The sequence below is a fragment of the Geospiza fortis genome, unplaced genomic scaffold (genome assembly GCF_000277835.1).
Source record: "Geospiza fortis unplaced genomic scaffold, GeoFor_1.0 scaffold138, whole genome shotgun sequence".
In the NCBI taxonomy this organism is placed as follows: domain Eukaryota; kingdom Metazoa; phylum Chordata; class Aves; order Passeriformes; family Thraupidae; genus Geospiza; species Geospiza fortis.
The window spans coordinates 7,617,177-7,621,994 of NW_005054307.1; positions in this window are offsets into that span (position 1 = coordinate 7,617,177).

A 4,818-nucleotide genomic window follows, 5' to 3' on the forward strand; every position below is an offset into this window, starting at 1 on the left:
AGCGCGCCGGCCCCGGCTGTCCCGAGGCTGTTTTTGGATTCCCCGCTGATGACGATTGTTGGAGCTGTTGAGCGGCGCACCCGGACTGGGCCGGAGCCCGTCACCCCCGGTGCCCCCCGCCATGCAAGCGGCCGGGATAATCCCGGGCGGGGAAATCGATGTTTGGCACACAGCAAAGGGCAGGATTGCAGCAGGGATCCGCGGCAGTGCCGGGACTCTGCTGCGGGGAGCAGTGCAGTGGGGGGGTCTCTGCAGCTCTGAAAGGTGGGAGACATGCTGCGGTCACCTGAGGGGCGGGCAGGAGACGCAGCTCCGTGCAGGCACACACCGCGATGTCGCACATGGCACGCACGGTGACACTGGAGTGGCTAAAACACGCCTCTCTCCAGAGACACAAAGTAACTCGCTACCGAGCTATTGCCAGCGTGTTATCTGCGCCTTCCTCCCAGGGCGTCCGCAGCAGCAGCCCGACGCACGAAATAATCCCAATAGGGCTTTCCCATTTTCCTTCCTCCCTCTGCGTGGTGGGCAACTATTCCGGTGCGACCCAAATCGAATGCTGTGTGACATGCAATACCTCCCGTCAGGTTCTTTTGAAACTTCTTGCTATATTCTGGGGAGGGGGTGAACGGGCATACAGTGACCGCCAGCAGTAGCCATTTTTGCATGCCTGAAGCCCCATTGCACAAACAGAATGGAGGTCCTGTTGGCTCTCCCGAAATGCATCGCCCAGAAAAACGATGAAGGCTGAATAGGGGGATTTACTGTACTCATTGGAACTGAATAAGAATAATAAAGTGTGCTCCTGGAGAGAAGAACCCTGCCCTGTTCTCCAGACATTCAGTAATTAAGGCTCTCCGTCGTGTGTGCAAATGTTTTCATGTTTGTCTGAAGGTTCATTCTACCATTCGGGGCTGAACCAGGCATGGAACTTCTCCCACCAGCTGTCTTCCTTCTCTGCAGCATGCTCCCCCCTTTCCGCCTTACATGTTAATTGAACTCCAAAAATCCATTAGTAGTAAGACAGCTCCAGCATTTATTTCTAGCTGTCAGAGGTGGCAAGGGTTAATAAAAGACATCCGTATTTCTTGGATAGCTACAGATAAAATTTGGACCATGCTATTTAGGCCACTTTCTTTCTCCCAGCAGAACTGTCCCACATTCAAACTAATTAATAGCAAAATCTGTGCTGTGTAACGACTGCAGGAGTGGGATCATGTTTAGAAATTGCACATCCTTAAAAATGTCGATTGCTGATGTCCTTGTTTACTGAGGTTCATTGAGTTCTGTCAAGAACTGTCTTCTCAGAGGACCACAGTTCAAAAATGATATGCACAAATACCTTTTTCCATCTTCTGCTGAACAGTTTGATTCCTTAAATATTGTATCGTATTTAGTTTGAAGCTACAGATTTTTCTCTTCAGATCTACATCTGTAATTAAAACTATTAACTTCTTTCTAGCACAAATATTCAGCCCTAAATAGCAGTATTGTTTCTCTGTTTATCCGAAAAAGACTGAACACTGGATATTTAGTTCAAAATAAGTATTATCTATGCTTTTTCTCATAGACAATGAGTGTGAATTTATGACTAGTCTTGGGAAGCCTCCTTGGCTTTCTACCTGTCCTCTTTAGACCTGGGGACACATCACACAGTCCAGGAGAGGCAATTAAGATGCCCAAATGCATCATCAGTTGATTGAAATTCTACCTACTGTGGTCGGCATTTGAAATATTAAGGAAACATTTCTCAAACCGAAAACCGCAATCTCTAACAACCTAGAAGATTGTTCTAGTGTATACAGATAAGGTTTGTACATGTACATGATAGATTTTTTCAGACCAACTAGTACAGAAGGAAAACTAGACACATTTTTGGATTAACAAGCTAATTTTTTTTTTTTTGGTTCTGAAGCAGTAACTATCTAAATGCAGTAATTAGCTAAAAGCTTGAGAAAAACTACTTCAAGTTCAGATGTATCAGTAAGACCAGCTCAGAAAGAATAAGTGGAAATGGGGTGGAGGTGGTATTGTGGGGAGAAGAACAAGGGTCGAGAGCTGGTAAGTTCAGGAAAGTTTCTAGGACTTGCTCATTTTAACTGTGTAGTGATTTTTCACAGAACAGAAGAAAATCCTGTGTGGAAAGAATCTTCCCAGAAGCACTTGTCCTACATTTCAAACACCCCAAACCACAAAACTCATCATTAAAGCATAATCCTTTGTGGCCCAAAACACCAGATCAGTTTAAACCATGCCTGAGCAAGAAGTGCAAGATGTGTTTTGATGCCCATCCACTACTACAGCAGTGAACAGCCCCTGCCACCAAATCACCAGCATACCCACAGATATTCTCCCACTCCTGTCGGACCTGATCCTTGAGGGAAGCTACAGAACTTGGCTCACAGAAGTGCACATGGGGACTAGGTTTCCTAACTCTGCCCAAAACGTTGGACTCAGTAGAGATCCTGGTCTGATAGTACATTATAATTTCCTTCAACTTATAACACTGCCCCCTCCCATTTACCCCTCTCCAAATCAACAGACTGTAATTGTCTCTTATTTCTGCTTAGCTAATAAATGCTATTTTTTCCCATCATTAACATCATCCTCTCTATTCTAAAGCTACCATCTTCTTCCTTTCAGAGCTGGCTTAATTAATAAATATCTTAGGAAATTGTAAGCAATTGCTCTTAACTGAAAGGTGATTTTAACCCACAGAAAAGTGTGACCAAAAGTCTGTCTTACTTTTCCATGTATATGTCTTGGCCTACACAAAATATAGAACTTCTTCATGCAAGCCCAGTACTGCATATCGTATCCACAGGAATTTAGTCCTGTGTGTCTCCCTTGTTCTTTTAATGATTCCTTAGGTGTCCATCATAGGTGACAGTTGGAGAGAGGAGACTGGACTGGATGCCACCTTTGCTCGGGTCAGTGTGACAGTAACCATGTTCTCACGAAGACACACTGTGTATTTCTTAAAGCACAGGCACTCTTCCCCCTTGCCATGGAAAGACAATCTTCCATTCTAAAAGAAACAAAAATTTGGGCATTAAGTAATAATAAAAATGAATTTCAGCTTTTACTTCAAAACAATATCCAGATGTTACTAGGTGTAGTAGCCATTAGGGGAACTTAGGACTCTGGTAGGTAGGCAGAGTATGAGATTTGGTCTCTTGCATTCTTTATATACCAATGCTATCCTCAGAGTGCTGGTTTGTGCTTGCTTTACTTGTTATGGGAGATAGGGGATTGTCTGAAAAAAAAAGTAGTTATGTAAATCATTAATTTTGTAAAGAAACAAAGCAAAAACTCATCACAGGATTTTCTTGTTTTCCTCTATGTGATTGGCAGAAATAGGATAGAGTGAATGCTTCCATCCCACAGCACTTAAGGAAAACTTGTTTCCCTAGAGGAAATTATTCAGCTTTATCTCACAGACATATGTTACATACAGAGAAGCACAAATGTTTACGTAGGAAGGCTAGTGAGTACCCAAATGAATAAAATGTAAACCAAGATGATAACATAAATTATGTTTGTCCACCAATTTAAAGCAAAAGTTATGCTTAATTAATTAGGTTTTCAGTTGACTTATGGTTTCATTATTTAGATGTCATATAAAGGGTTAAAAGTAAGATTGTTATAATTCAGTGGGATAAATTAAAAGTTGGTTTTTGCCTCATGTTGAGCATGAATCTTGTCTGATAAGAACACTTAATATTTTTTGTGTGCAGAGCAATTAGTTCTGTATGGAAAGAAAGCATTTTTGAGATTTGGATAGATAGAGGCATTAAAATCTGTAATCTGTGATGGGCAGCAATGTGTATACTAAATTAATGAAGTTTCTTGGGAGTTTCCAAATGAGACAGCACAGATTTGCATCTCAGGTGGGTCTTATTTCAGCTCTGAGTACTGGCAGTACACATCACATCAAGTCCTCACAATGCACAGACAGGGACACTCGCTGAAAAATCACTGCAAGGATTCTAAAAGCAGTGAAATGAAGGAGAATCAGTACAAAGATTCTAAATGCAGTGAAATGAAGGAGAGATGATTACAGCATCATACATCCCTCATTGTAAGGTGAAATAAGGTACACCCTTACATTGCCATATTAAAATTACCATATATTTTGGATTATAAAATCCTTAAACCAGATAATACATGCTCCTTAAAGTAAGGTGTTTGACCCTAGAAGTTGACATGGAAGTCTGCAACCCAAAATTCTGGAGAGAAGGTACCTGGACAAGTCTCCCAAGCAGCTTTAGCAGTTGCATGGTAAGATACTTCTCAGTTTGCAACATGCCAATGATATAGCCATCTGCCTCAGGATCACGGGCATAGTGTCTCACAGACCTAGTCTTGAGACTAGGATTTTAAATCCTTAAAATTTAAAAGCCTGCCTTCAACATTTCTTGGAACATCTAGAAGACTCTTGGAAGTATGCCTGTGCTGACAAAAATAACAAACACATGCAGTGATTGGCAAAGAAAATCAGTAGGAGCTGAACACAAACTTAGGGATGGTTCAGTCAGCAGCCAGAACACTTTCTGCAGCAAAGGATCTCAAGGCTGTACAGCCAAGTGCTCAGAAAGTCACCCCAGTGCAGAGGCAGTTGTTACTAACAAGCATTTGACAAGACACCAAGTAATTCTCTGACCATTGGGTGGCCCAGGTCAGCTTACCCTCAAATTCATCCCACTTGCCTCTCTATATGCCTTTTATTAATTGGCTGCATTAGTTTGCAATTGTCAGTCTAGGTTAAAAATTGTACTTTTGTTTCTATTTGGGGGTTGTGGGAACAAGAGAGAAAGA